This window comes from Alligator sinensis, unplaced genomic scaffold, assembly GCF_000455745.1.
Source record: "Alligator sinensis unplaced genomic scaffold, ASM45574v1 scaffold65_3, whole genome shotgun sequence".
NCBI lineage: Eukaryota > Metazoa > Chordata > Crocodylia > Alligatoridae > Alligator > Alligator sinensis.
In genome coordinates, this window is record NW_005842203.1 from 1,921,336 (window position 1) to 1,932,284 (window position 10,949).

A 10,949-nucleotide genomic window follows, 5' to 3' on the forward strand; every position below is an offset into this window, starting at 1 on the left:
CAGCGCCGCGTCCCACGGGAGCCGGCCACTCTCCTTCAGCCGCCTCCTGGGGGGGGCCAGGGGGCCGCCCCCGCTGCGCTTTGCCGGGCCGCGCTCCTTGCAGCCCCCCGCAGAACGGGCGCAGGGCTCTGCGGTGGCACCCTCTGGTCCCAGGCCGGGGCACTCAGCGGACTGGCATCTGCAAGGGGGTCTTGGCACCAAGGCTGTAGCCCTGCTGGTGTCAAAGGGTCTGCCTTAACCTCTGCCGGGAATCTGCAGGAGAACAAAACCCAAGCACAGTTCTAGGCACGCATCACCTGTCCCAGCCGGCCCGGCACTGTTTCCCTAGAAGTCCTTTCCCCACAACATGCTGTTCGTCCTTAGCCATAGACAAGGAGGACTGGAAGGGACCACCAGAAGTCATCTACTGCAGCCGTCGTCTACTTGCAGGGGTCGCATGGGCAGTGCTTGGTCTGTCCAGGGGCCAGATCTGGCTGGTGGTCCCAATCTGATACCCGGTGCAGGTCTGGCAGACACCATCCAGCTGGGTGGAGGAGGGTTTGGGAATTTGCCAAGGGAGAGGGTGGATGTATTAATGGCCACTACCCCTGTCGGCTAAATTTCCAGACCCAGGCGGAGCCCCACAGGCCAGATGCAATGGCTCCATGAGCTGCATTAGGCCCACAAGTGGGAGGTTGAGCACCCGTGATCTAGTCCAAGCCCCTGCCTGAGGCAGGATCATCTCTCTCCAAACCATCCTATACAAACCATCGTTGAAACTCTGCATAAGACTACCATTCGCCTTGCCACAGCACAGGCTCTGAACCTCCTAACCTGCTACAGGTAAAGCAAGGGAACCAGGGAAGCCAACATCTTGCTTCTGTGAAATGTTGTTAATATATGTTCAAGAGATCCTGGGTAGAGGGCCATGCCCCCTACTACAAAGGAAGGCAAAAGTCACCACAGTCTGTACCAGCCTGACCATGGGGTGGAATCCCTTCCTGACACCAAATATGGCGATCGGTCTGACCCTGAGCAGAGTTGTTAAGTTAATTGACCTCTTGCTGGTTTGGTTTAAGGTTGCTGAGAAACATGCTAGAATGTGAAACAAATGCAAGCCCTGCTACTTTTTGGTTTTGGTTGGTAGCTGTATAAAACGTAGCTTCTCAAATGAGCCACACTGCTTTAGTTATTTTTACTCGGGAATCTGTGATTGGCACTAGCATGAATGTACGAGTTTTTTTGTTAAACCCTGGAGGGTGTTGCTAATAGTGCAAATAGGGATTTAACTTCAAAATTGCCATTATGCCAGCACTCTCAAGACAAATAAAAGACCTGACTGTAAATATAATTCTGTGACATCATTGACTATTGGGCAACCTTCTCAAAATTAAATTAGTTTGGGTTTCTAAAGATAAAAATAATAATTTGGAAGCCCTTTCACTGCGTTGTTTAATTTAAATTCAGAGTCTGAAAGGTCAAAAGTATTGACTCTAGGACAGCAGTTGTAAAGTGCATCTGTTGCAACAGTTAATAATGGTTATGGCCAAATAACTTTGCTCTGGACATTTAACCCTCATGTATGCAGGGACTTTTTTCAGTTTTCAGGTTTAGATTTTTCTCATGATTTCTAGAAATCTAGTTCATAATTTTAACTTCCTTAATACTGTTGTTGAATTCAAGATCTTGCTTTTGCTTTTGTTATGCTTTATCATCAGTAAAGAACACTTTACATTAAGCAGCTTAAGCTTAATATTTTAAGAGTTGATAGGGACCTACAAGGCTTGTTTAATGTGGTGTTTGGAAGAAAAGAGATGGTATTTTTTTTCCTCCCCCTTTTTGATTTAAAAGGCAAACATTTAAAAGTGCCTTCTGCATAGGGGATGAATGAGAAGTTTGTGTCACAGTGTGATGTTTACTATCTCCCCATAGCATAGATGTAAACATCGCATGCACATACTGAATTTATAACGCATGTAGTTTTCAAATGCATGTGCTTATTCTCCTATGTATAATTTAAATATGCGCTGCTTTAACGTATGTTCTCTTTATCATTAAGAAGACAGCCCATAGCTCGTTTGCTGTTTTTCTACAAAGCACTGTCTTGAATATTTACTGAACAAAAAGGCTTGCCTGTGTGATACATGTTGTTTTAAGTTATTCTCAGACTTTTCACATCGAACCTTTGCGCATTGTATGAGCCAGATTAGTAAAGTGAGATGAAATAGCTCTTTAAAAATCTACCATCGGGCTTCTTTCTGTGGGGTTTTCAGAACCAACACAAATGCATGACCTAGAATATATTGTGACAGTTGAATTTTGTAATAGTACTATAGTAATAGTTGTTTATTTCTAATTTATTATACCAGGGGCCTTCTAACACCCACTACAAATTTACTATGTCTGAAACTTTACATAGGTTTATTATACAGGAATATTCCCACCCACAGCAGTTAAGGATGCAAAATAATTTAATTTTAAATCCTTCTATATTGCTGGAGAAATGTAGCAAAATACTGCCCAAATCCTGGGACTTATTGAGCTTTAACTAACTGACCTTTAAAGTGTGTCTTAAAAACTATTCTAGCAAATGAGTTTACTGGAAAGAATAAGGCAGGCAAGGTTCTTTGAGTAGATACGATAACTACTCAGTTGGTCTAATAAAAGATATCACATCTACTCAAAGAACCTTGCCTGCCTGTTTCCTTAGACCAACACGAGTACAACCAAAAACCCTGGAAAGAATAAGGTGTTTCTGAAAATGGTGATTTTTAACAAACTTTGCAATCAGGGCTTCAACGAGATTAGAATCAAAACATAAACTGTAAGGAAAATACAAATAAATGCCAGAGATGTTCTCTTTTAAACAATAGCTGCTGCCAAGCCATCTGGAACAAGGAAGTGTCTTGTGTGGTCTTGTAGAATCTCCTTTAGTTCGTTTAGGAGTAGAGCAGGTGTTACCATTTACTTTATTCAGTCAGAAAAACAATTAGCAGCAGGCTTTTGTAGATTCTGGGAACGGGAGGGTTTGTAACTCTTGGGACTCCCTTCCAAGTTACAGTAAAATAACAACTTCACATGCTACGAAACTTTTTATTAATTTTTGGTAGGCTTAACGTAAATGAAGATAATCATAGAATCAGAGAAAGTTAGGGTTGGAAGGGACCTCAGGAGGTCATCTAATCCAACCCCTTGATCAAGGCAGAACCATTCCCAACTAGATCATCCCAGCCAAAGCTTTGTCAAACTGGATTTTGAAAACATCCAAGGATAGAGCTTCCACCTCCTCTCTGGGTAACCTGTTACAGTGTTTTACTACCCTCCTAGTGAGAAAATTCTTCCTAATATCTAACTTAAATTTCCCTTGCTGCAACTTGAGACTGTTGCTCCTTGTTGTGTGATCTGTCACCACTGAGAACAGTCTAGCTCCATCCTGTTTCAAACCCCACTTCAGGTAGTTGAAGGCTGGTGTTAAATCCCCTCTCAGTCTTCTCTTCTCTAGATTAAACAGTGTTTGGCATCTTTTAATTAATCAATTGGGGAAGGGTATTGGCAATTTTTTTGGAGATGTGTAGGTTTAGACTGGACTGGACTGGAATCTATCACTGTTTCCAATTGTTCCTTTTAAAATACGGAAAAACAGTGCTAGAAATTGCCAGCTTAGCATGTAAATGTTCTTTTAACAAGTGCAAGATAAATTCATTTAGAACTGTTCCTGTCAGTTTTACTATGAGTTTTAATTGCCAAAATGCAGATTTAGCTGACAGTCTGAAAAGCTGTCACGTGAAATAATAATGTACCAGGTACTGATATCCAAGATGGCTGTATCTTTTGAGACTGGATAATTAGTTTTTCAGCACGAACATTTAGCTCAGGTACAATGTTGTACTAACGCGACTATCCTGCTTTTGGTATACAAGCTAGCTCATCTGGAATTAGTTCTGCTATTTCTACACAGAGCTACACTGTACTATGTAGGTGTAGTCTATTATATCCCCTATACTGCATATTAGGATTAGGTAGGCTTCATTATTTCTATTACTATAGCACCAAGATGCAGTACAAATGCAGAACAAAAAGCAGTCCTTGCCCCAAAGGGATTACAGTCCAGGCATAATATACAGAGCAGATAGAGGAAGACAAGGAAACAGTGAGATAACATTGGTCAGAGAGATTGGCGGCCCAGCTTTTTGCCTTTTTTGTGCTCATGTTTGGAAAGTAGAGCTTTAAGGATTCTGAATGAATAGGAGAGGGCCCAAATAGTATTTGTCAAGACCAGAGAAAAGGATGAAACAGTAATCAAGATGATGGGCTGGATGAGAGTTTAATTTATGTGGATGGATAGGAAAAAACATCCCTTAGTGATATAGTAAAGAGAAATGGTAAGATTTAGACTCAGACAGGATTTGAGGATTCTAGAAGAGACAACTGAATTTAAGACGACACCTAAGTTATAGGCCTGAGTGAGTAGCAGGACTGTGGTGCTTGTCCATATTACTCAAGAAAAGTCATAACAAGGAGAGGGTTGGGGGTTTTAAGAGCTCTGTTTTAGCCATATTGAGCAGGAGCTGGTAATTAGACATCCAGGAGGAGATGGTAGAGATACAGGCTGAGAGTTTAATTTGTTCCAGACCTATCTCATTCCGTCAAGAGAGTTATTTTATGAGATCAGTGTAATCCATCTGTATATTCAGATGAGATTACACAGAGATAAGATCTTGAGAGGAAGAGAGCCAAGGACAGAGCCCTTAAGAAACTCCACAGAAAATTGGAGGGGAGTTGAGGATGATCTTCTGAGGGACATGATAAAGGAACTGTTATGGAAGTAAGAGGAAGATGAGAAATCAAGGGAGTGAAAAGCATGTTTGAATGAGTCACTGATGACTGACATACCAAAGAAGGTGATGGTGAGAGGTATTCTCAGCTTTCCCTAGAGAAGATCATTAGAAACTTTGGTGGGAATACCATCAGTTGAGCTCCTGGGGAGGAAACTAGTTCAAGAGGACAGCAGGTGAGTCAGGGCTGGTGGTTGCCAGAAAAAAATTTTGATAGAAAAAAGGGGAAAAGGGATCGAAGGTGGAGAACAATGAAGCATATAGAGTCAACAACCATTTCAAGGGTAGAAACTGAGGAGAGGACTGAGAACAGATGAGAAGTCATCCATTCTGCTAGTCAGAGGCTAAGTTACAGGGTAACAAGTGGAAGGAGGAAGATGGTGGGTAATACTGAAATTGGCTAGGATGTGAGAAAGGGGGAACATGGAACTGGATAGATCAGAGAGAGGGAAAGAAAGCATTTCTTGAGGAGGACCAAGCAAGCGAATAGGAATGGTAACTGGAACTGAGGACAAATGAGACAAGGCTAAGACATTGTGTGGCTATGGGTCTTACAGATCATCAATATAGAAGTTAACATCATTGCAGATGGGATGTGGGAGATTGATCAGAAGGGAGAGATCCTAGAGTTGAAATTAGAGAGGAAGTTTGATGAGCAGAAGTTAGATGGATGGTCGGTGACCAGGAAAAGAGAGGAGATGGGCTTCTCTGCCAGTTTCTCCTGTTTCAATCCAAGATCCCTATTCAAGAATGTGATCCCAAGTGGGCAGTGTGAAAAAGCACTACTTGAGAGTGTAGCTGCAGTTGCAGTCTCTGATGAAGGCATCCAAATCTCTGTGGCTGCATGTACATGAGTGGCGGACTGAAAAGTTGTTACTGTGCAGTCATTTAGTTCTTGCCCCAACACGGTCTTTTTTTAGATGCTTCTGCGCAGTAGCAATGAGCTACTGTGCAGTAGTGTCACCACCATGGTTCATGCCTGGTGATGCCATGGCGCCATAACAATGAGCTCATTGCTACTGTACCGTAGCGTCTTGTGTAGACATGCCCCACGAGAGTTAGGAGCTAAAGAGAGTGAGCTATGAAGAAGTTATGGATAGCTCAGAGTCATGGATAGCTTAGATCTTCCCTGCCTAGTGCAGGGGGGCTGGACCCGATGATCTTGCAAGGTCCCTTCCAGCCCCTTACAATCTATGAATCTGTGAATATTATCTATGAATTTATAGAGTTGGAGTGGGTGTTCCAAAGACAGCAAGAGAAGAGAAAAGGTGGATGGAGAATAGGTAGGCATTTGTTTAAGAATGATGGCACAAGAGCAGGTCTGGTGGCTGGGATGGGTGGAGATGGAGGAAGGCCAGTTTGGGGGGTAAATGTTATAAAAAATGTGGTGAAGGAGAAGATAGTCTCCTTTAGACTTGTGCTACTGGGAGGAACAGGAATTTGGTTGGAGATGGAGAGGGGTCCTATAGAGTTAGTGTAAAGGGTTGAGGGTGAAGGGTAGGTAGAACGGTAGGTGGAAGGCTTAGCTGGATGGATGCCATAATGCAGAGGAGTGAAGAGTAGGTGAACAAAGGTACACAAAGGAACCTTGAGAAGCAGTCTGAAAAATATTGTTGTGGAGTTAATTTTGTCTTACACCAAATATTTGTTCCTTAGGACTGCATTTAGAGATTTTTAATGTAGTATTATAAGTCGATGGGGAATCTTTATCTTCACAAAAAAACAATCCAAACAAAAAACAACTTATGAGTTAAAGCTAATGGAATTTGTTCCGTAGTGTGTTCAGGGTACAGCTCTGGCACTTGGTTACTAGGGGTGTGTGACGCGGGCAGTTTTCAATTCAGATTCGGCCCAATTCAGGGGACAGTGATTCGATTTGCTGATTCAGATCACTGTCCCAATTTGATTTGGCCGAATCTGAATCTGAAGATTCGATTCTAATTCAGAGAACCAGCAGTTTGGCCATAGACAGAGCTTTATATGTTTTTTTCTATGTACCTCGAGGTACCAAGTGTGACTCGTGAACACTGAGATGGTGGGGCAGATGGAGCATCCCACGGGAGTGCAGGGGGTTTGGTCCACTTCTGGGTCTACCACCAAATGCATGGGGGACCCCTCCCCCCCATGCTCCCTGGCTTGCGATCTGCCACGGGGGACCCCGGGTGCCCCCCCAGACCCAGGAGGCACCAGTCACCAAGCCGAGGGGCCGGGGGATTTCCCCTGTGCACTCCGCGGCAGACCCGGAAGTGGCCCGGAAGTGCTCCTGTGGGACATTCCATTCACCCCACCATCTCAGCATTCATGAGCTGCATCTGGTACCTGGAGGTACGTAGAAAAAATATATAAAGCTATGTCTATGGCTGAATCATCAAATCTCTTCAAATCTCTCTGAATCAAATCAGAGGATTCCAATTTGATTTGGCGAGATTAATTCGCCAAATCGGGCCAAATCTCCAAATCGAATCAGTGACTGAAGCTTCGCACAGCCCTATTGGTTGCGATTTAACTGCATTAAATCACAAAGCAGAGAGATTTTAGGGGATGGTGTTGTGCTTCCATTGCAGAGGTCTGGTGACTGACTGACTAGCTAACTGTGCAAAAAACTCAGCTTCACTCTTGCAGTTTACGATGTTGTCGGAAACCAACTATCGAAGTAGAGCCCCATAATTTAGTTGCCTATTCTGTATTTACTCAGGAAACAATGAGAAGTAGAATAACATTCCAACCATTTCAATACAAAACCCATTCCTTCCTGGGTAGAAAATCTAGTAGCATATAAATCAGAACATTTTAAATGCCCCCTCAGAAACTGAAACAGGAAATTAACTTCTCTGTAGTAATACAGGAATTGTGTGAATTTAAAACTAACATCAAATAGTAGTACCGCTTAGTATTCTTACATTTATTCATCATGACGCAAGTCACGCAAATACATAAAGGTCTTATTTAGAATAAAAGACCTTCATAGTTCTGTTGGCTAGACATCTGGGGCATTAGAAACTAAAAAAAATACACAAGTTTGAATTGGTGGTAGTAGTAGTGGTACTGGTTTTTTTTCTATTGCAATATTGTCTTGGAGTCTCTGTCATGGAGGTGGTAGGTTCTGTCTACTGAGTATTCTCCTGGTTCTCTTCTAATGGAATTTAGCCTGTTCTCTAACTGCCTAACCGTATCATTACTATGACTGGCATTGCCCACATACTTGATTCTTTTTCACAACATGGCCTTTATGCACTGTTCCTCTCATATGAAAGGATCTAAAGCCAGCTTAATACAAGCAGCATGTTGGGCAAAAACGAGGGTGTTTAGAACACCACTAAACTCAACGTATTTCCAGTGGCTGAAACAGTCCCTTGAGGTTTTGAGCAACTGTGTGGAAAGGAGAAGATTGTTAAGTTTGTCCATAATCTTGCACAAGAGTCTAAAATGACTAGAATTGGGCTGCTGAAAAGGTGATCTCCAGCTTTTGGGTCCTGAACTGTTTTAGGAAAGAGTTTAATTTGTAAAGTTGAATAAAATTCTGTTAAATCTGTTAAAATTAATTTGTAAAATAAATATTGTAAAGTCAATAAAATTCTGCAGCAAAAATTCAAATTGTATTTTTTGCTTGCCTGCCAGACATGGACAGTGCCTTAATATCTGTGGAGTTGCACAATATGCCACGGAATCTCAAAAAACTCCAAGGGACTGATTTTTCTTTCTCTACTTTAAATATGTGAGCTGTTTTTTTTTTAACAACAACAGTAATTACATGTTGTATGAGCTGATTGCTGACTGAGTTTCATATTTTACACTGGAATGGCTGTGGAGTTATGTAAGCTAAGAAAGCATCAGAGATCAGTAAAACCTACTGTGTTTTTATACACGTATAACTTAAAAATGAATAAACTAATGAGAAAAAGCCCAGGAGAAAAGTTTGTTGTCATTTAGAACTTCATAGCCATTCTTTAAAGTAAAGGTTTTTTAATATAAAAAGAGATAATTTACAGCTTTGAATTATAAACTTATTTTTTTTATTTAAACGAATGGGAATATGGATTCTTTTTTTTTTGAGAATTGATTTAGGATGCTTTCCCCCACACCTCCTTCCTTTCTTTTTTTTTAATCCATTACATTAGTTGAGAACACATTTATAAACTTATTTCCCAGGCCTTTTTGTTTCCTGTATTTCTTTGAATACAAGATGCACTCTTAAAAATGAAATCTTTCTAAAAAAAGGCTGGGCCTATATTTGAATTAAAAAAAAAAAACCCAAACAAGTTCTTGCTTGCTTTTTTTTCCTATCAAGAGTCCAAAGATTTTGCATCTTCTTTTTAAGAGTATCACATATGCAAAAGAATACGGTTCATGAGACTCTATCATAGTTAACTTTTTTTGTTAAGGTAACTGCTCGGTTTGGATCATCTGTAACAGCCTGTTAAGCCAATGCAGGAGTCATTGACTCAGCAGAGTGTAATAGCTTTGTAAACTGTAACAGAAAGTCATGTCAAATCTGACTTGAACTGCCTCAGAAATCACAGGGTAATGAAGACCTATTTCCATGCAGAGCCTCATTAATTTCAGTGGGCCCACATTGCTCTCTTCTTATGATTGGCAATTTAGATGCTGTTCCTTGGTTTGTTACGTATAGATATCCTTGTTTATAGTAAACCAGTAGCTAACAAAACGCCTGGAAGTTCTAATCTGGGTGGGTTGGACTTCAAAACATTTTTCTACTTCTAAAATTAAGCTTGGATATTTCAAACTCTACTTACTTTCTGGAGTAATACCACCACAGATTAAAGATATGAGAATAGAAAAAAAATGTCAAGCTAATAGGATAAAATATTTGAACAGCTTATTTTAGTCTGTTGAGATCTGCTTCTTTTTTATGCCAGGTCTCAGTGTAGAATAAATTTTTATGATTGAGAAAAGGTTTTATAGAAGCAAAACAGGCAGAGCTATAACTACAGACATATGAGTGTTGTTATAATATTAGAAATTCTGAAAGACACTGGCAGGTAACTAAATCGGGGTGGTTAGGGATGTAATGCATTTTATATGAAGTGCTGGAAAAATTATGGAATCACTTTTTACAAAGGAAGATGGCAAGAATTTCTTCATGTAATAGAACTAAAATATAATTTAAAAAGAGGGGGAGAGAGAGCGCAAAAATGGTGCTGAGCTGCTGCTTATAGAACATGTCATGCTGAATGTTGGGTCACGCTGTTGAATTTAAGAGCCGTGATTCTTCTGTGTCCCAACGGCTGTGTTGTCTTTAATTTCTCTCAACCCCTCTGCCAGAGGCAGCCATTAGTAGCGGAGATTCCTTTTTGAAAACATGGGTCTGGAATTTTTTTCCTTTATTTTCCAGAAGTGACTTGTGTAATGATGGATGTTTAACACGAATCAAAAAATAGTTTGGTGTTCCTAATGGCAATAGGTAATGTGCTTGGCTAGCTTCCAGTTAGACAAATGTTTTTAAAAACTATAGGAACTAAAACCTGCCCCATTGCTCTATTATAACCATGAACTTTCTTCTCTCTCTCGTATATTGTGTTTCATTTGTTTGTTGTAAGGATAATGTATTATAAATACTCCTGCTAATCCGTAATCTAGGAAAAAAAATCCACATGTATTACTGCTTAAGTCTAGGACAGAGGAAGAATTCCTTTGTCAATCCTGCTGGCCAGCATGCCCCTTCCCTTGGAACATCTCATAACAGAGAAAGTTTAGGATGATAGCAAGACTGGCATGGATTAAGGCAGGAACAGACTGGGCAGAGGTGAAGGGGGGTTGAATTCAGTAATGCTGTTGCATCTCCCCCAGGGGCATTTCTTTCAGGCAGTGCTGAAGGAGTCAATTGATTCCATGGCTCGTTATAATCTATCTGATTCCTGTTAAACTCTCTTCACTCTGCCGATGTCAACCCTATCTCCTGTTTGATGTTTCACTACTTTTCTTCTGCAATTTTGCTGTCTGTTAGCTATTCTTGGTAAAGTAGCTACAATTTCAGTCCTGAAAATCACTTTTAACTCTAGGTTTTTGTCTCTAGATAGGAGCATGTAACTCAGGGGTGGGCAGTTATTTTGGGTGGAGGGCCACTTTAGGAATTTGGGTGAGCTGTTACAGGTTGGGAAGTGCTGACCTGCAGCA

The 10,949-nt window shown here is 41.0% G+C and overlaps 1 protein-coding gene across 3 annotated transcripts in view; it reads left to right on the forward strand.

Moving 5' to 3' along the window:
* Nucleotides 1–706: 706 nt before the first annotated feature.
* Nucleotides 707–10,949, forward strand: part of LOC102378378 (cadherin-like and PC-esterase domain-containing protein 1) — an 82,017-nt gene continuing 71,774 nt past the window's right edge. For all 3 annotated transcript variants that reach the window (XM_025207688.1, XM_025207685.1, XM_025207687.1), the window contains exon 1: nt 707–822. The gene's annotated coding sequence lies outside the window, so the exon portion shown is untranslated. The remainder of the gene's footprint in view (nt 823–10,949) is intronic.